The sequence below is a fragment of the Melospiza melodia genome, chromosome 2 (assembly GCF_035770615.1).
Source record: "Melospiza melodia melodia isolate bMelMel2 chromosome 2, bMelMel2.pri, whole genome shotgun sequence".
In the NCBI taxonomy this organism is placed as follows: Eukaryota; Metazoa; Chordata; class Aves; order Passeriformes; family Passerellidae; genus Melospiza; species Melospiza melodia.
The window spans coordinates 142,936,011-142,957,035 of record NC_086195.1 but is presented as its reverse complement, the minus strand read 5'-3'; the positions used below and the strand labels follow the sequence as shown (position 1 = coordinate 142,957,035).

General features: G+C 46.3%; 1 protein-coding gene across 6 annotated transcripts in view; it reads left to right on the top strand.

Moving 5' to 3' along the window:
- The window catches only part of FAM168A (family with sequence similarity 168 member A), a 123,606-nt gene that overhangs the window by 1,293 nt on the left and 101,288 nt on the right, over nt 1-21,025 (top strand). The gene's annotated exons all lie outside the window — the stretch shown is intronic.

Below are 21,025 nucleotides of genomic sequence, written 5' to 3'. Positions count from 1 at the left end.
AAATAGTGATGGAGGAAGTCAGAGCCTTTTTTTTTTTGTGTGTGTGTGTTTTTTTTTAAAGGAATGTGAATGATGGAAACATCTTTAGGGAAACATTTTGCTGGACTTGATTGCATCAACTGCATTATTTCATAAAATGTGAGCTGTGAAGTGGTTGTTGATTAGAACTCAAATTGAGGAGCGATGTTGAGCAATGTAAAGAAAAAGGAAATTAGTATGAAGAGGCCAAATGCTTATTTTCTTTTTTTTTTCTCCAGTTCTTTCTGGTTCTGAATTTTAACTGTTTCGTGGATTCTCCTGACCCTTATGGTTGAGTCTGTTTGAAAAAAAACAACCCAAACAACAACTATGATGTGTATATTTATTCTTGTTATACATACATAGTTATTAAAAGGACTGATATCGGCCAGCATTGTGTATTTTGCATTAAATTTGTGTTAAATCTGATTAACTTTTGTCCTCTAAGTTGCAAATACCAACTTGCCCTGCTGTGTATCCCAACTTTTTATTTTCCAAAGCAAATGTTGATGGTTTTTAGAAGGATTTTTTCCATCCCAAACCCTGTGCTTTACTTTAGGGAAGGTGGGATAAGTATTACAGATGTTATTGTCCAGTTCTGGGGGGTTTGGGGTATATTCTTCAGCTGATTAAAATTCCTGTCTGTCACAAAGGGAATACACTCTCAGGTATGAGGATAGGTGGATTTATATGCTCCGGAACAAAGGGACTGGGAGCAAAATGTGTTTGGAGTTTGTTCAGAAAATATTCCTTGGAGCGATAAACCTGAATTGCAGAAAAATGTACACGGAATAACCTGGATACAGTGATTTAGGGAGAAATCTGTGGAGCTGCTTTGGTCGGTGCTCACCTGTCAAACTCCGTGCTGAGCCTGCACTGCAGCAGGGAACAGCCCAGGGGGTGAAAATGTGCTGGATCGAGTGAAGTTTCCCCGGTCCCCATGATCCAGGGGATAAGGGAACAGGGCAGAGAGGTGCTGAAAGCATTTCTGAGCAGAGTGAGGATGCTCTGGAGCAGCAGCCCAGTGGAAGGGCTGCGGTGCGATGATTACAAGTGGGATGATAACTGAGCTGGGTGAACTGGGTCCTGTGCCGTGCCCAGCCCGGAGGTGCGTGTGGCATCCAGGGCACTGCCTGCCCGTGGGAGCTTGGCAGGGAAGTGGGACACCGGGGTGCCACCTGCCATGCCCAGAGTCCCCTCCGGCTCTGGCTCCAGGTGTGCTGGCACTGCACACCCCGCTCCTCAGGTGCTCCTCAGGAACACCGAGCGCATTCCCAGCTCTGCAGAGCGCCTGTTGGGCTGCCAGGAGGGCAGCACAGCTTTGGCACCTCCCTCTGAGAGCCCTCTGCTCCCTCAGCAGGGTCAGGAGCTCCGTCTGTGTCCAGCCCTGCCTTTGGGGCTGATGGCATCTGCAGAGGCCCCGCTTTCCCTTTCCGCTCCGTGAACTTTGTGTTTCCTCTGCGCCTCCCAGAGCCTCTCCCCGCGCTCTCCCTGCTCCTGCTCCCTCCTCCCTCATCCTCCTCATCTGCTGGGCTCAGTCCTGCTGCTCAAAACCCACCTCTGCTCCCCTGCAGTCCCTAGGAATATTCAGCCAAAATTCAGTCCACAGGAATATTTGCTGCTCAAAACCCACCTGTGCTCACCTGCAGTCCCTCGGAATATTCAGTGTGGAATGACTGACTGGGAAACAGCTCCTGGCATGCTCTGTGGTATTTTCTTCCTGCTGCTTCCAAATTCCAACCCCTTGGTCCCTCTGGGTGCTGCTGGGTTCTCGTGCCGTGCAGATGAAGATTGCTGTTTCAGTGACAAATAAAATCCGCCTGTCTGCTTTTTTACCTGTTGGTGGTCTTTTAAATCTCTGAATTAAAAAAAAAATACTGATTCTTGATCTGTCACTGTTTAAAAGTGGGGATGAATTTTTAGGAATTATTTCCATGGGACTCAAATGCCAGCTGGACAGGCAGAGTTCTCCAGAGCTGTTTATATTGTGTCACTTTCTTGTTCCTTCCACTCAGCTGAATCACTTTGTTCCTGCTTTTGTGTCACAAACACCGAAATCCCTAAATGTCAGTGGCAGGGCTGTGTTTATTTATGGAAATTCACGGAATCCCAGGAGGATTTGGGTTGGGAGGGACCTTAAAGCCCATTCAGTGCCACCCTTGCCATGGCAGACACCTTCCACTGCCCCAGGCTGCTCCAAGCCCCATCCAAGCTGCCCTTGGACATGCCAGGGATCCAGGGGCAGCCACAGCTGCTCTGGGCACCTGTGCCAGCTCCTTCCCACCCTCACATGGGGAACTTTTTAGTGGTAAAATTTGTGTAAACCTGATTTTAGGAGAAAGTCAGGATGTGATTGCACTTGCTACCTGCCCACCTGGGCAGAGAGACAGTAAAATCAGTGTAAAATCAATGTACAAGCATGCCTATGATCTATATTTCATGTTAAGCTCTGCTTTAACCGTGCGTTGTTGGGTGGGTAATCTTGAGGTGGGGTTTTCTGTTTGTTTTGGGAAGCAACAGTTGGGAATTTCTGGGATTTTCTTTTGCTGAGGACAGGTGTGCCATGGGCGTGTGAGGCAGCAATCCCAGACCTGCAATTGGCATCCCAGGCAGCAAAGATGCAGCTTTTGGATCTTTTTGGCAATTCCATGGAGGCAGATCTGAATTTTGTGGGAGCTCTTTATTTTTAAGACCCACGTAGGGAAGGAGTTTCTGTGGATGATGACGGAGACTCACAGATTTTTTGCAGCGTGAGTGGGACTCGGATTCATTTTCCAGAGCTCCTCTGGGTTTTGTTTACTATGGATGTGCAGAAAACCATGAGCACTGCACAGGAATTTCAAGTGACTGTGCTTTCTGGGAGGAAAGAATAATAAAATGTGGGCCTGCTGACGCTCCCCAGCAAACCATTCAGGAGATGACAGTCATAGGATTTATAAAAGCTGAATAAAACACACCCCATTCCCCTCCTCTAGTTTGTATTTGTGCTTCACCCTGTCTCCTCTTCCTTTCCTTGTCCTGTGGAAAACTGGAGAGTGGAAAAATGAGAATTTAGAGCAGGAAACTGGGGTTGGTGCAATAATTTCTCAATAGGAAGGCAGAAGCTGAAGTGTGTTTGTAGGCTGATGGGTTTTGCCTTCCTTGTCTCAGCAAGGGTTAGAGATTTGGGAGGATTATTGGAGACAAGCTTAGAGTATTTTATGAGAGGAAAAGTACTAAACTGGCAAAAAAAAAAAAAAAAAAAAAAAGATAAAAAAAGAATAGATGGCATCATGCCTGCTAGGCATGTCTAATTCTTTGATAGAATGGATAAAGATTGCAGACTGCAGCAGAAGTTAAAATAGACCATAACATCTCGGGGTCCGCAGGGTTTTTCCTTCTAATTTGCTGTAGAGCTTAATAAAAAAGATTTGCCTCTTTTATGGCATCAGGCTCTTTATCTGCCACAAATTAAAGCCCAGTGCTCGAGCTGCTGCTTTCTCTGCCCTTAGATAGCAGCTCCCTAAATTTGATAACGAGTGGGTTTTACCATCCTGAGTTTGCAAAACACATCCTGAGGACTGGGGAGAAGTTTTGAGCATGGCCTTCTTTTTCTTAATTTTCCTTTCAGTTCTGTATACCTGGATTTATAGCCAATAATAACTCGCTTTTTAATGGACAAGGGGATTTTTGGGGTTATTTTAAACAAGGTTCTAAGAGTCCTTGGACAGACAGGTTCTAGAGGCTTTTCCCTGCTGAAAAGCATTTTGTGTGAAGCTCACGAGCATTTAAAATGCAATTACTTTGGAATAGGTCCCTGTGTAAACATTTGGTTCTGTAGCAGTTTATTCTACAAATCATTTTCTTCAGCTTTCTGTGTATGGTGTCACTTAATGAGACTTTTAATGGCTTTTACAAAATTATGGCTTTCCACATATTTTCCAGTTTGCTCTTGTATTGCCTTGCATTCGCAGCACAAGTTTTCAAGCCTTACAATGCAGTGCCATAAATTGGAGAGCTGGGTTCTTTTTCTCTACCAAATCCCAGCTGTTGAACTTTCTGGGATAGCTGAGTCTTTTAGTATGGATTTGGGAGCTCAAGGAAATATTCCTTTGTATAAGAAGTGTTTAAAATTGGATCCCTTGGCAAAGCAAACACGATGGAGCAGCATCCAGCCCGCGTGGTTCTGCTTTCCAGGGAAGCTGTGCTGCTGCTGCTGCTGGAGCAGGTGCCAGGGACAGGGTGGGTTCCTGGGGGGTTCCTGAAGGGTGGCACATCTGCAGCAAGCGTGGCAGAACTGGGCATGGAGAGAAGGACAAAACAAGGGAAAGTTTATGGGTGTAAATGCTGGCACGGCCGATTGCCCAGGGAGGTGGTGGCTGCCTCATCCCTCGCCCTGCCCAAGGTGGCACTTCAATTAATGTCTAACTATTGCTTCCAAAGGCCAGTTGTTGTCTAAATGCAGGTCCTTTGGTGCCCAATCACCTTTCCCTTTGGGGGGAACTCTTGATTCCACTGTCAAGTGCTCTTTGGTTGTGGTGCACTCAAACTGGGGGCGCTGCCTGGGAGCGCTGGGCAGGTTCTGTCTGAGGGGCTCTGGCTTTCCCACCTTGTTCCCTGCATTCCAGGGGATCTGGAATGGTTCTGGGCTCTGAGGGGCCCAGCAGAGCCCCACTGCAGCTCCCTTGGCTGGGGATTTTCCACCAGTGCTGCTGTTACTCCTCTGTCCCTGGGCCAGCCCTGAGCCTGCTCACTGCTGTGCTGACACACACAGTGGTCATTTTTTAGCGGGGATGTCGTCTCAAAAGATTGCCTGTCACCCTGCAGCACTCACCTTTAGCACCACGGATCTCCTCAAGCTGCTTGACAATCCCTATTTTCCATAACATTGGCTTGGCTGGCGCTGATTTCACTCCTGTTCTTTAAGGCCCAGACCCAGCCTGATTCAGTTTGCCCTTGTTTTTGTTTTGTCCAGAGCTTGTGTCTGGCAAACAGGGTGGTGTTTACTTGAGTCATTTTGCCCTCTCCTGATGCAGTTGTGTTAGAAATGTTTGACTTCCAGATTTTCTCCTGTGTTCAGAAAAATACTGCAAGTGAGCCCGTGTGGTCTCTGGAATAGTGGAGGACTCCATGGTTAAACATCCTGGGCTTTGGGGCATCATTCCACAGTGGAAAGCAGAGCTGGTGGAGACCTCGGGATACCTTCCAGTCCATTCACTCCTCCAGGCAAGCTCAAGTGTCCCTAGAGCATCCTTAACAAATGCATTTCTAATTTTCCCTTAAAGTCTCCCGGTCTCAGAGGTGGCAGCCTGCTCGGGAAGCTGGCAGCGAACCCTTAACCAATTTGGTTAAAAGCTTTTCCAGTATCCTAGATCTTTTAGGAAGCAATTCTTGGCTGCCAGGGTGGGCAGCCCTGGCACAGGTGCCCAGAGCAGCTGTGGCTGTCCCTGCACCCCTGGAATTTTTCCAGGCCAGGCTGGACAGGGCTTGCAGCAGCCTGGGACGGTGGAAGGTGTCCCTGCCCATGGCAGGGATGGAATTGGGTGATCTTGCAGGTCCCTTCCAGTCCAAGCCATCCTGGGATGCTGAGATCTCTGAGAAATGAAGATGCTTTGCTTTTTATTCATTTATTTGCTATTTTATTTATTTATTTATAAGCCATCCCCTTGTTTCTGCTGTCCCTGATGGGAGCGTGTCACATCCTCCTCCAGTTTGTGTTCCTGGGCTGGCACAGCCCTTTACTGTGTTCTTATGGATCAGTTTGTATCCAAATCCCTTCATTATTCCCTCAGCTTTCCTCTGTACTCTGGTGTGTTTACTTCTCTCTCTCCTCAGACTTGGCACTGCGTGGCCTTGTCAGCATTGTATAAAACAAAATAATGCTGCTTTCCACATGGCACTCTTAAAACAATCTGAACTGCCTTTTTTTAAAATTTTTCTTTGTTTTTTTTGCAATTCCACTGTATTGTTAACATTTTCCTTGTGATCCAATATCCCCTCAGGGTTGTTTTCCCCTGTCCATCAGCCCAGTTGGGACCTCTCCACTTGCACAATGTACCCTGCCCTTACATTTGTCATTATTGGGTTTCACCAGCCTCTTTTGGTTTGGCACAGTTTGGTCCTGACTCATGCATGTGGTTTCATTTTGGCTGTGTCCTGTAATTGCTTTTATGTAAATTGTTAAATCATCTTTCTGGTGTCCTCCCATTGATGGTGAGGGGAGTTCAATCTCTGATTTGCCCCAGAAGCTTTTCCAAACTTCACTCTGGAGCTGTTTCCTTTCTGATCCCAAAAGCACTTTGAAACTCAGTGAGTGGATCATCTATATGCAAATTCCCTCATTTTCCCTCTGCTGTGTTGCATTTGTGGAAAATCAGGTGATGCCAGTTTTCATTGCAGTTGGACTCACAATATCTTAAAGGTCTTTTCCAACCCAGATGATTCTGTGAGCCTGTGATTATGTTGATATTTTGTTAAGATGATAACTGAAAAGCACAAATGTCATAGAGGTTGAAATCAATTATTGAAATCAAGAACATTCTGCAATCCTGATTGAATTACTAAACTGAGATACATTTAAATACAAGTCTGTTCTTTTCCTGCTCTGTCAAGGCTTCCAGTCCGGTGATTCCTGCAGCTTTATTGCTTGTAACAAGGCCCAAATCAGTTACTTGGTGTTACAAATTGTCACCCATCATTTAGGGAAGCTAATCTCTTGTAATTACTTGCTGCATGAGAGTTTCTGTATCCCTCCTGTGCCCTCCCAAACCCCACATGGGTTTGTTCCCCAGTATGAACTCACCTGTCTTGGTGGTTCCCAGAGCTTCACCCATTGAAACACAGCAAGTTTCTGCCCTGGAAATGCAGTTTTCCTGCAGTGTTGACAGCTGTCAGAGAGGTGAGCCTTCCCACCTTTTTCCAGGGATGCATTGCAGCCATCTCTTCCTTTCACATCTGAACAGGCACTAATCATTTTCAAGTCCAGTCACATGCTCATTTTTTTCTTTCCTGCTGGCCAGGATTTCATTTGTTCCTGCTTGTTATCCAGACTCCCTACATCCATATATAGCAACAGAAAATTCTTTTTTTTTTTTTTTTTTTTTTGTCTGACTTTGTGCCTCATTTCCCCCTCTAAGTGTCCTTCTCCTGTGTTCAGCTGTGCCTTTCCTGGATGCATCAGCAGTTTCATCTGGGAAGGTGTCTTATTAGTTGGGAAGGTGCTGGCTCTGCAATTTGTGCTCTCTCCCTTCCCTCCAGTATTGTTCCATCACTCCAACCCAAACGTTCTCTCATCCCTCGCGCAGCCTTGTTCAGTTCCAGGATTTTTTGGGGCGTTCCCTTGCGTCCTTTAGCTCGGGTACCAGGTGCAAGGAGCCTGTGGGTGCAGCATGGGGCAGGCAGCATTGCATCTGGAGGCACTGGCCTGCAAGAGGAATTTGCAGCTTGCAGTTCCTGCCTCTCCCCGAGCTCCAGGCTCGGCACCAGCCTCTGTCCTGCTTGGGAGCAGGTTCCTGCTGCTCTGGGAGGCTGCTCCTGGCATGGCACAGTGTGGAGATTGCCAAACCTTGGCTTGGGCTTTCCCTGGAGCTCCTTCCCAGGATCCCTGAGCTCTCTGCTCACCTGCCTGGCTCCTTCTCCTGGCCACAGTGATCAGCCAGTGTTGAAGAGGAAACCCATGGCAGGCAGAATTCCTTGGAGCCACGGTGCTGATCCACAAAGCAGGTTTGCAGAGGCTGGATTTCTGAGCACAGCCTGGAGAAAGCAGCAGGAAACCATTTTTCTCCCTAATCCAAGCTCGTTTTTCCCTGCCAGCACTGAATCCACACGTGGAGTTTGGTGTGACTTTCACCATGGGTGTTTCCCTGGATGTCCTTGACTTTCTCCTGTTTCCCTGATGCTCTTCACTGATGTTCCTGGCACTTGACTCGAGTGTTCCATCCTGTTCCCTGCAGCTTGTGTATTTTCCCCTTCTCCTGACACAAAGCCCCACGTTTGTCTTTTTCCCCTCTGTTTGTGGCCAGAGTTTCAGGCTCTAACCAAATTCCGCATAACAGAATTGTCTTCAGTGAGGATTTTTTTGGGATGAAATTTCAGCCTCAGGCTCGACTTCTTAATTCAGGGGAGATCTCCCTGCCAGAAAACCCAAATTTCCAACTTTTTGTATTGTGGCTCATAATTTGCTGGGGATGAACAATGCTCTTGTGATCCAGTGTTGGAAGACTGGCACCTGCTTCTTTCCATGCCCCAAATTTCCCTCCAGGTTCCAAACTGCATAGGCAGCGCCTCAGTTTCCCATTTGGAATGGGGCAAAAAGGGTTGGCAATGTCTGTACTTGCAGAGAGAGATAAATTAAATATTGGAGGGTGCTGCAGTGACAAATTCCCCCCTTTCTCTGCCACATGCAGGAATGGGAAGGTTGTGCTTGGGCTCCTTTATTTAAAGTCTTAGACAGGTTTCAGAGCCAGTTGATCCCTGCCACATGGAAATGTGTCTGTGTGACATCAGGGCTGTGGGGACAGCTCTGGTGTCACCCTTGCTCAGGTTTGCACTTGAGGCCTTTGATCTGTGCAAATAATCTTGATTTGAATCTTCTCTGCGTGTGAGACCTCTCTCCCCAGGACTGTGCTGGCAGCCAGGATTAGCTGGGCTTTGCTTCCTTGACAATCTTGTTTTTAAATCTGAAAGGACCTCAGCAGAGTTCTCTCCTGGGGCAGGGAGGGAGCTCATTCTGGAATATGTTTCTCTTGGTGTTATCAGGATTTTCTGGCTATCAGGATAAGCCATGGGGCTTGTGGATCATGGAGTTTTCTTCCTGCAGGAAGTTGTGCCTTCACTTTAGGTTAGCTTTTACCTGACCTTTCTATGATTTTTATCTTCTTATGATTTTTTTTTTTTCATATTTCTTGCTTTCTGTGGGTGTTTATATTTACCCAAACATAGTGGGAAGAGCATTGGGTAAAACAATCTCTTATTTTTCGCCTTTTGGTTTCCTCCTGCCCTCTGGAGATAGCAGATTCCAGGAACATGGAGGGAGGAGAAAACAGGGCAGTGTTCCTTTTCTTGCCTCAAGGTAGACACCAGGAGCTGCTGTACTTTTAGGGATATTGCCATTAGGTAAAGAGAGAGAAGAAAAAACCCCAGATATTAAATTTACTTGAGCTGTGTTCTCATGAAGATGCTTCGCTGGGTATCAGTGCTGTCTGCAAATCTTTTTACATTGAAATAACTGAATGGGAGTTTCCATTTTAGAGTTACTGGGGAGTATCCAGAGTCTATTCCTGGTGCTGGGAGCGGAAATCTGCTTTAATTGGAGCGCTTTGCTGGGAGTTGTGTTTCCTGCCAGAGCCCTAACAGTGGGAAGGATCAGCAGCATGAGGGGTTATAAAACCCCCAGGCATTTCACATTCATTTCAAGTAGCTGGATGGAGTAAAAAAAACCCCAAAATTGGGCAAACAGAGACTCTGCACAGAGGATTCAGAGATTCAGATTTAAAACCTTCCCGAAAAGCACCTGAATCCGTGGGGACACAGTTCCTGAGCTCCCTTCTGTGTTTGTTTTACTGAGTGGCTCCTACTCGGAGAGCAGATAAAAATCCACTGCTGCCACAAATAGCACTCGAGATTTCGGTGCTGATTATAATTAACCCTGATGCTTTCTGCCTGATTTGGTTCGTTTTTGTGTTTGTAGGCAGCACACAGGAGTGCAGGAACAAACCCAATTAACACTGGGAAGTGAAGGCAGGGTGTTATCAGATAACCCAGGGAATGAAGAGAGCTGGAAGCCTTTAAAAATAGGTTTGTTTCAAGATAACTGTGTCACTCTAATTTCAGAAGAAAAATGTGTGTAGGTGCATTATTTTTAAAGCCAGTTTTGTTTCCCAAAATGCCTTGAAAAATCGAGCTGATCCATTAAAATTGCTTTTCCTTCAGTGTTTCATCTTAGAGGGATTCTTCTACACAGGGATAATTTATTCCTGCTTGGCACTGTGTCCATAATGCACATTATTAGCAAACTCTCACAATTCTGTTCTCACATGCTAAAATAAAGAGGAAAATTAAAAGATTTTGTTTCATGTCCATCATCCCAGATTATCTGGGCTTTATTTCTGAATACAGTCTGAATACAGAATGGGTGAGAAGCCATCACTGGAGGTTAAAGACACCATTGTGTTCTCATGTGGATTTTCACTTTGGGTTATTTAGAATCTCAAAACTTGTGTCTCTATAAATCCATAAATCAGGAATGTTGTGGAAATCCATTTTCCAAAGGTTACTGATTTCAATTTACCCACTCAGGATTCTGTCTACAATAAACATCTCTTAAAAATGAAAGAACACCCAGAGACAGCCAGACCCCAATGAATAAAGGGGTGCTTAAAGGTTTGAACTCAGTCCTGCTAGAGCAGATCTGCCTCCTACTTAGAGCCAAGTTAATTTCAACTTGATTTGAAGTTAATAATGCCTAAATAGGTAGCTAGTTTTTGTCATCACTAGGAAATTAAATCAAATTGAGTTGCCTGTGCTTAAATTACTGTTTCCAATTAAGTGGCTCAAAGGAGAGCAGCAGCACTAAGAACTCACCCTGGTCCTGCTGGAACCTCTGGGATGGATCCAGGGAAGCTCTTGTTTAAATTCTGACCTGGGAGGCATTTTAGAACCAAGTGATACTCTGGTGGAGAGAATTGGCAGGATGTTGGCAAATAAATATGATATTAATCACATTAAAAATGGGTTCTTGTTGTCAAGTGGGTGGGTTTTAGAAGGGTTCCAATGATCCAGCAGTGGATGCAACAGGATTTTGGGAGGCTGGAGAGGAGAAGGCTCCAGGGAGACCTTAGAGCACCTTCCAGTGCCTAAAGGGGCTCTGAGAAAGTTGTTTTATGGGCAGTGGTGCTCAAAGGGATTGCAGAGCAGGTGGGTGTAAACACCAGCAGCAATGCTGCAACAAAAAAGGCAATTTTAAATATAATATTTTAATTTTTTTTTTTTAGTTTCTAGGTATATGAACAAGAAAATATTTAGAAGAGAACAGAATTTCATTTCTGTATTTGATGCTTGTGACTTTCCTGGGTATGATTTCCATTTCAGCATCCTGAAATAGCTCCTGGATAAGTTGTAGGGGAACGGAAGAAACGCAGAAATAGTCTGAGGACTAGAAAAACACACACAGAGAAGCACAGAGCTGGGTCTGCTTGGCTTGTCAGAGGCAGAGTCTGACTGCAGGAGCATCCCAGAGAAAATTCCAGGCACTGAGTGCCCTCCCATGCATCCTAGGAAGTTTTAAAGGGAGAACCCTTTAAAGGTGAACTGCCTTTTGGGGTGAAAGATCCAAGGAAAAGAGCACTTCCCATCTCTAAAATTGATCATTTTTTGTTTAAAACTGTACAGACCAGTGCAGGGCATGTTCTTGTCGTGATTAGGTTGGTTGCTGGTGACATTTAAATGATGAAACTGTGCCCAGGGTTTACTTCCCATGCAGAAAGGATTGCAGGAGGGCACCAGGCTGTGGCACAGGGGCGATGGAGTTTGCTGATTGGAACATCAGTTTTTATTTCATGGGCCAAACTTCATTAAAATCATTAAAGATTAAAATCACCACCTCCTTCTAGTCCAGCATTTCTGTGGAGGATGGCACAGGGGGAAGGGTGGGTTTGGGATACAGCCCAAATTAACTGGAGCTGGAGACAAGCCCAGAAATGTTGTGGAGCACATGGGGAACATGGGAATGCAACTGGTTTGCTGGGAGTGAAGGTTAAAAAGATTTCTATTTATATTATAAATGTATTCCCCTATATAGAATCACAGATTTGTTGAGGTTGGAAAAACCCTCCAAGCCCACCAAATCCAACCGTTCCTCAGCACTGCCAGGGCCACCACTGCCCCATGTCCCCAAGGGCCACATCCACACAGCTTCAAATTCCTCCAGGGATGGGGCCTCATTGCCCTGGGCAGCTGTGCCAGGGCTGGGCCTTTTTCTAGAGTGGAATATTCACAATATCCCATCTAAACCTCCCACTGAACCTCCTTTGCTCCCCAGCTGCCTCATTGTATGGGAGGATGTCTCAAAGCTGTAAAACACCTGTGGGAGCCTGGGCTGGCTGGCAGTGTGGTCATTGTCTGGTGGGTCTCACACAGGAGCAGGTAAGGGAGGGATTGCTGCACTGCACTACCCCTATAATTACTCTGCAATTATTATTTATTATTAATTGATTCTCCCCAAATCAATCACCTCTGGCCACTGCATCCTAATTTAGGGAACTGTATAAAATGGAGTTTCAATGGGTGCCAGCACCAGGTGAAACAATGCACAAGAATGCTCTGAGCAGCAAGACAAAGCCTCTGCTGGAATGCTGTGGCTCCAGGTGATCTCTGTGGTGCCTGGATGTGTCCAGGTGATCCCTGTGCTCCCTGGGCACTGTCCCTGGCATTTCCAGCAGTGCCACGTGCACTGCTCAGCCTTTGTCTGCATCTCACACTCATCCCTGCCAGTTGTGCCTCGCCATCCTGGCCTGGCTGATGTTTGAAGTGATCTAAGAATACCTCAGATGTATTGTCAGGGGGCTCAGTGCTAAATAAATGATAGGAGAGATGAGATCCTAGCAAGCGTTTGGGTAACATAAGCAAGATTAATGGTTTGGAGCCTGTTTTCTGAACAGTGGGACGTGATTGATCAAAGGGGAAAAATTGTCTCTGTGCCTCCTTTGTACCAAAACTTTCAAGAGCTGAAAATGAGCGGCTGAAGGAAGAAATGCAGAGCTTAGGGAAGAACCTTGTGATGAAAAACTAGGGTGGGAGGTTATGAAAGTACAGGTTGACAGCTCTGTCCTCTTTATCAACCTTTCCCCATAGGGATCTGCTGTAGAAGATTTTGGACAGGCTGCTGTAGCCTGGATAGGTACTTTGAAATTTTTTTTACAGTGTTTTTTAAAAATCAAAGGCTTTCATTGTGCTGTGAATAAGATTTGAGTTTCTAGAAAGCTGGTTCCTTCTGCTATCCAGGGAGGAAAGAGCTGAAGAGGAGGAAGGCTGCTCTCCCAGGGAAGGTGTGCCTGAGGATCTGGGCAGAAAGGCAAGGACAGATTTTCATGTGCCTCACTCCCTGCAAATAACGCTCCTTGCAATTCCTGCTCCTCGAGTCAGAATTTAGGACTTTAAGACTTAGAATGATATTCTGCCTTTTTCCAGTATCTTTCTTTAAAAAATGTTGCCCTGACTAATCTAACAGTGGGGATGGGCTTTCATTTAGCTCAACCCAAATGGCAGAGCTGGTATAGGAATAAACATGAATTCCATATCAATAGAGGAGATTGATTTTGTAAAAACACTGCGAGGAGAAAGGTGGTTTAAACCCAGAATAACCATGTGTAAATTGTGATCACTCCTGCACTCCAAGTGTCAGTTTTAATTTGAGTCTTTTGTAAACCACTTGGTTGTTGAATATTGGAAAGAAATTTGACCCCCTTAGAAGAAATCAGGAAGATTCCTGCCATTGAAGTAATTAGATACAAATTTGAGTGGGGATTTTTTTAATAAAGATTAAATGATCTGTTCAACTGTTTCAGGCCCTGCTTGAGATACACACACACCTGTGTCTAGCTTGTAGAGCATTTTCCTCATTAATTAAGAGCACTTTCCTTGTGTTATTACTTAATTGGGTATCACAGGGAACCTGATGAGACAATGAAATGGTCTTAATTGCAGACGAGCTGAAAGCGTGACGCTGCACGCGCTGGAGCGCTCCACGCCGTGACCCCAGCGTGTCACCGTGTGCTGACAGCCTCGGTGCCCCCTCAGGGGACAGGAGCCCCCATGGCATTCATTCAGCGTGAGCCACACAGGATTTGGGGTGCTGAGGGGTGAAAAGCTGGGCAAGCACTGCCCATGGGTACCGGCACCTGGAAACCTCCCTGCCCTGGGCTGAGGGGATTGTGTCCCTGAGCCCCGGTGAGAGCCCACCTGCAGCCCTGGGGACACAGCAGCACCTGGAGCTGCTGCAGAGAGCCCAGAGGAGGCCATGGGGATGCTCTGAGGGCGGGGGGTGCTCACCTGGAGAGGAGAAGGCTCCGGGGAGAGCTCAGAGCCCTGGCAGGGCCTGCAGGGGCTCCAGGAGAGCTGCAGAGGGACTGGGGACAAGGATGGAGGGACAGGACACAGGGAATGGCTCCCACTGCCAGAGGGCAGGGATGGGTGGGACATTGGGAATTGGGAATTGTTCCCTGTGAGAGTGCCCAGAGCAGCTGTGGCTGCCCCTGCATCCCTGGCAGTGCCCAAGGCCAGGCTGGGCAGGGACTGGGACAACCTGACCTGGTGGAAGGTGTCCCTGCCATGGCAGGGCTTGGAGCTGGGTGATCTTTAAGGTCCCTTCCCACCCAAGCCATTCTGGGACTGTATAAATTAAACACTTTCCCATTTCAATTCCCCCCACTTAGCAGATTTACGAAATTTTCCACGTTTGACAACATTCAGTTTGGAACCACCTAAACATCTTGGCTGTTTACATTTCCCAGGGATGTCTGTCCATTTCCCAGGGATGTCTGTCCATTTCCCAGGGGTCTGTCCCATTTCCCAGGGATGTCTGTCCATTTCCCAGGGATGTCTGTCCCATTTCCCAGGGATGTCTCTTTCCCTGCAGTTTCAAACTGATAATTACAAAGGTAAACGACCATGTTGAACTTTAGAAAATAATATGTAAGGCTTGCTTTCTGTCAGCGTACACATGTGCTCCTGGACAGCCAGGGGCTTGTGTGGAAGCAATAAATTTATTCTTCTGGGATTAATCCCTACTCTGCTTCTTCAGCCTATTCCTTTTTTATTTTTATTTTTTTTTTTTCTGTTGGGAGAGTGAAAGAAGGAAAAAGCTCTGCCCATGTCATGTTTGTGTGTGCTCATCTTTCCCAAGCAGCAGGTAGATGTGTCAAAACCATGAATTATGAATGGAGCTGCTGGAATGCTGCAGATCCACAGTGGAACTGACCTGTTTTATTCATCCCTCAGCAGCACTCACTGTGGGACTGGGAAAACCCAAAACCTTCCCATTTTCTGGGCTTGGGAAGTTAGTCCTGGAGTACACTGATTAAAACCTGGCAAGGGGAGAGAGCTTTCACACCTTTCCAGGATGGGAAATTCTCTTGTTCAGGAGGATATTTCAGTCTGAAAAACAGTTGTCAAAGGCAAAGTTATGTTTTGCTCTCTTGGAAATGAACTCTTTTGCAGCGTGCCAAGGTATTTTTTTAGGTTTAAGGGGAAGAGATGGCAAGAGATGCTTTGCCATCAAGGCCGGGGACTGTGCATGACACAGGAGCTTGGAGCAAGATCTGTACTTTGTCTGGATTTTTGTTTTCCCAATCCCTGGAAAGGAATTATTGATATTTCCCTTGCAAGGCTGTTTCTAGGCTTCTTGGATCGAAATTTTGCAGGGGTTGATTATATGGCACAGAATCCCTTGTAGCTCTGGGCTTTGGCATTGGTGCCACTCAAAGTAATGGTGAGAGCTGAAAAAAAAGCTGTTTTTTATCATGCTCTGAACTCCTCGAGTGCCTCACACAGCCCTACAAAGGCAGAGTGGCAATGAACCAACACCTTTTATCTTCTGCATGTTTGCATTTTGAATTTATGCCCCTTCAACAGTCATCATGCAAGGAATTTGATAGTGGGAGGGAGGATCTGAATGGATTCCATTTCCATTCTGTTTGTTGTTGTTACACCCAGTTTAATTTTTCCTGTTGTATTCCTGTGTTTAGCCCCAGCCTGAGTGTGACTGCATTGCTGGTGGGGAAGGGTGGGAGAGCTGGATTTTGCCATTTACCATCCTATTTAAGGTAGCTTTTGCCTTCCTTTTATTGCTTTCCTTAAACAATATTTTGGATTATTATTGTATTTTGTATGAGGAAGGGCTGCAATAGGTATAATTTATTTTAAATACTCAATTTATCTAAAAATTTCCTATTTTCTTGCTAAAGGGGATCCTGGAGCTTTGTCTGCCAGGAGAAGAAATGGTAATTTCATGTAGCTACTTCTGGTTTTAAATCTATTTTTTAAATCTATTGCTGATTTTATTTGTATTTAAGTCAAGAATCCCAGCTTGCTGATTTAAAACATTTGATTATAAAGTTTTGGGGTTTTTTTTTAAGTAATGCTTTTGTTCTCCTGAAAGAAATTTCTGCTCCCTGCTTGGTCAAATATCAGTTGTACACTGCTGTCTTTTCATTAAAATTAGACCTCCTTTAATTTGGCCACTGCTTCTGTGCACACTTACTTAAGTAATGGCATCTAATGAGTAATTTGAGAGTCTGTTTAATTTTTTATTGTGTAACAAACAAAGAATGATGCATTTCAGTGGTGATGTGTGCTAGGAACTAATGTCAAGCTCCCCTTGGAAACTGGAATTCAGATTAACACAGAGTGGGGTGCACAAGTGTTTGTGTCCATAGAACAGCTTCCCACTTGATGAATTCCTGAGAAAAGCACCAGATTTTTCCCGGAGCAGGCTGGGATGTCGGCAGCAGGGTGGATCTGACAGGTGTTCTCACAGAACCCAGAATGGTTTGGGTTGGAAGGGACTTTAAAGCTCATCCAGTTGCAATCCTCTGCCGTGGGCAGGGACACCTTTCACTGTCCCAGGCTGCTCCAACCCTATCCAGCCTGGCTGGGACATTGCAGGGATCCAGGGACAGCCAGAGCTGCTCTGTGCCGGGGCTTTACCACCCTTGGAGGGAACAATTCCTGTTCAATATCCCATCCAGCCCTGCCCTCTGGCACTAGGAAGCCGTTCCCTGTGTCCTGTCCCTCCTTCCCTAGTCCCTCTTTCAGACTGTTTCAGAAAGTAAAAGGTGTCAATCTTAAGGTGTGTCTCAGCTTGTTTGCTGGAAAATAAACATCAAATCACTCACATGAACAATGTTGCTTTTCCCCCCTTTTCCGCCCAGATGCTGAAGCGCTCTCTTGGTGCTTGGGTTTTGTCACAACCACTCTGCATCCCCAAATCCTGTGTGCCCACCTGAAGGGGTTTTTCTCGGGCTGTGTGAGTGGGGCAGGACAGGGCAGGGCTGAGGCCAGGGGTACCAGGCCCTGTAAAACCATTCCAGCCTCTCTTTGTAGGGATCTGTTTGTCTTGTGATCCATCAAAAGCCAGCTGGGGAATTTGTCCTGGCTGATGGCTCGTTTCCTCCTTGGAGAGACCTTCAAAGGCTGCCATACAAGGAGCTGGCATTCTTCTGCACAGACACACGGTTGTTCCAGGAGGTTCATTAATGCAACGCTGCCTTCAAGCTCTTTGGAAATTTAAGGGTCTCATTCTCTCGTTTACACCAGCGTGGAACCGGCTAGGAATTGTAATGACTCGAGCTTTTGTAGTGTGTGTACAAAAAAGGGAGATTGAATTTGATGGGTTTGCTGGGAATTAAGATCAGAGAGGAATATTAGATCATCTATGCTAATGGTGAGTAAATGAGATGGTGCAAATTCCGAGCAGAAAACGAAAGGCAGGCTGTGATTCCTTACAGGATGAACTCTGTCCCAGGGAGCTGAGGGGTGAGAAGAGGGTGTTAATTGCTGATGCTGCTCTCACGGGGCATGGCTGATGCTCGCTTGGGCACAGTCCATGCACCACACGGGGAGGGAGTGCCATCCCTTCCTCCCTGGCATTAAGCTGATGCCTGGGCAGGATGCTCAGGGCTCCTGAGAGAGGCTCCTGCAGAGCTCACAGGCTCTGACTGGCACCTCTGTAGCTGCTGCTTAGGGAGCTGCAGGCTGGGCTTGGATTGGCTCTGGTCTCCTGCTTGCCAGACCAAAGTCCAGCTTCCTCACCTGGTTTTCCCAAGTCCTGTGCTGTGTGCGGTTTGGGGCATTAATGACTTCCCTTGGCTGGCCAGCCAGAGCCTTCCACTGCCCAAAGGGGCTCCAGGAGAGCTGGAGAAGGACTTGGGACCAGGGATGGAGGGTCACAGGACACAGGGAATGGCTTCCCAGAGGGCAGGGTTAGGGTTAGGTGGGATATTGGGAAGGAATTCCTGGCTGAGAGGGTGGGCAGGCCCTGGCACAGGTGCCCAGAGCAGCTGTGGCTGCCCCTGGATCCCTGGCAGTGCCCAAGGCCAGGCTGGAGTTCTGACAGTCTTTAGGGTCCCTTCCAACCCAAACCATCCTGTGATTTCCTCTTAACATCAGCCTGTGCTGCTACTCAAGTAATCCATGGTGGTTTTGGACAAGACAAACCCAAGTACCAGCCCTGTTTTCCTTGTTTCTGGCTGCCAGCTGGATGTGGAGTCATTGATTGCTGTTCTTTGAGCACAGTGCTCCATATTGCTTTAAACCCACTGAGACATGTTTGCCTGATTGTAATTATTATTGTAACTGCAAGGTTTTGATAACTTGTTCAGAGCCTCCAAAAAGGAAAGTAGTGTAAAATGGATTTACATGTTCCAAGATCAGGAGGGACTGACATAATCCTCTGTTTGGATGAAAGATCCTCCTGCAGCTTGGGACTGAGCATTTTTTTCCTTTTGGTCTTTTGGAAACAAAAGTAAAGATATTGAGTCCAAGATTTATTAAATCCTGACGGATCCTTCTGATGTGCACTTGGAAAGCTCTTCTGTGTTGGCCTAGCCTTTTATCTGCTCAGTCTTCAGATGCTTCTATTTTATCTATTTCTGAACTTCCAGGGCTCCAGAAGGCCTTTCAGCCCAATTTAATATGGAATAAAGCAAAAAGCATGGTTTGATTCCAGACCAAGTCGGTCAGGCAGCAGTTAGATAAGTATAATTAGACTTGTAATTGGAATGCGTTGTAGACAATTAGTTTTTGTAAATGTGTGTAATTTAATCCCAAGTAAAGGGTCAGGAGGACCTTGCTGTGAGCGAGGTTAAGGAGTGACATGTATAATTTCCAGGCCTTGTGATGCTCATGTCTGACACAGCTGGAGAGGAGCATGTCCATCTTTGCAATGGCAGCACAAACCCACCGTCCACGAGGTGAGTCAGGGCTTCTGTTCTGCCTCTGTCTGCCCGTGCCCATTCCAAGAGCAGCATCATAAATCCACGGGGGATGGATGCTGCAGCAGCAGTGATTTATGGAATCCCCCATAAAAACCCAAAGTCTGTGACGGAACAAGGCCCACTCTGTCCATTCAGAGTTTGGGGAAGGTCCTGAGCAATGGGATCTGCTCTCATCCCAAACCCTGGACTCGTGCTCTCTGTGGCACAGGATCTCACCCTCGTGGTTACACAGCAGCACCTGGGACGTTTTTCTTCCTGCAATCCTTTTGTCAGGAAAGGGGCAGCCCTTCAGCTCCAGGGTCAGCCCAGGAATAGGGCCTGCTTCCCAGACATGTGGTACTCATTTGCTTGGAATTTTTGACACCGCTTATTGCAATCCGGCGTGGCTGCAAGTTCCCAGGCTCTCGGGTTTGGGGTAGGATTGGGTGGTAAGGGAGGAACGCCCCAGCTTCTGCCTGGAATCTTACAACACAGTGCATTCCCAGGACGGAACAGGCCCTGCACCATTCTGGCTGGCCTTTACAGCTTCAGGAAAACAGCCTCAGTGTGCTGGAGTCCCCGAGCAGGGGCTGGTGCTGCTGGTGAGCGGCTGCACCTGGGATTTGCCAGAGTTCTCCGTGTTATTTATGGCTCACAGGCTGCACTGAGCGTGACCCAGGTTCTGTCAGCACAGATGCTGGGGCTGGGGGTGGCTTCCACAGCTCGGCGTTAGCTCCACAAATGCAAAGCCTGGAGGAGCAGGTTCTGGTTTCTTGCCTTCTGCTGTAATAGCGGGAGCGGTGCGAGCGTGTGATTAACGGCGAGAGTCCGAGTAGCAGGATAATAAATACTGGGAATTCAAAGGAAACCTCAGCTCCTGGCAATTACAGAGTTTGTGCAGCAGGGAGATGGAGCTTCTGACTCCAGTGTTATTTGTGACCTACTTGGAACTGAAATGTTGCAAGAGGCTGTTTGTTTAATACTCGATTGCTGTTTTTTAAAAGTTATACCGTATTGGGGTTAAATACAATCCTTTGAACGTGGACTCAGAGATAAACATTCTCCTCAGAAAATTCCACCAGTTCTTGTTGTCTTGATTTTTACTGCCAGCAAGTGCTCAATGTGTTCCTTCTTTTTCCATTGCAAAAACCCCCGCCCCAAACCTCCATAACCTTTCCTATCATGTATCCAATATTTTATAGAGCAATCACAAAGGGTAGTAAATTGAGTAAAACATACTATCCTTGGCAGGATTTCCCTCATGACTAAATCCAATATGAACAAAGAGGACAAGGGCAAATAACTTCACTTATTCAGGTCATTTTTCATAGGAATCATAAAAATTAGATAGAAAAGGCCTATTAGATTATCTCTCCTCTCTTCCATTTTGCCAGTTCTTGGTTGTTCTGTACAGTAACCTTGTGAAATTTTACTTGTCCAAATGGAAGAAAGATAATTTCTCCTGCTGGTTATTATTTCTTTTCAGTGGAAAAGGATGGATGGTTTTTCCATCTGGGCTAGAAGCACTTCTTGTGCTTCTACAAGGCTCATTTTTAATTTCCACAAGTGTCTCCTCTTCAACAGTTTTGTGTTCCTCTTTTTGGGCACCGTGATCTTATCGTGAGGTGTTTCCTAAGCTTGGGCCCATGTTTTTAATTCCACCCCATTATTCCAGTTGTTCAAGTATTGGAATAACCCAGAGGCCATCTGTAATAATTTCACCCCATTGTGTTTCTGCCCTTCAAGTGCTCGCCAGGATTAATGTACCACCAACAACAGATTGTTCTTGCTGTATACTGGGAAATGTTTATAAATGCTCTTCAGATTAAAATAATTTAAAATCCTCTTAAAAAATCGTTTCCCTCTCCCCAAGAGAACTGCCAAGGAAGTATATATAAGATGACTTAAACCACCCAAAACAAAAAAAAACAAAGCCTCTTGCAATGGTAAAGGACCATGAAGAGCTGGAGAGAAGCTGTCAGTGCAGCAGCTCTAGAGCTTGTGTTTAACTCCACAGGTGTGGTTTAATTGCTGAGCTGAGCTTCTCACAGGCTGAAGAA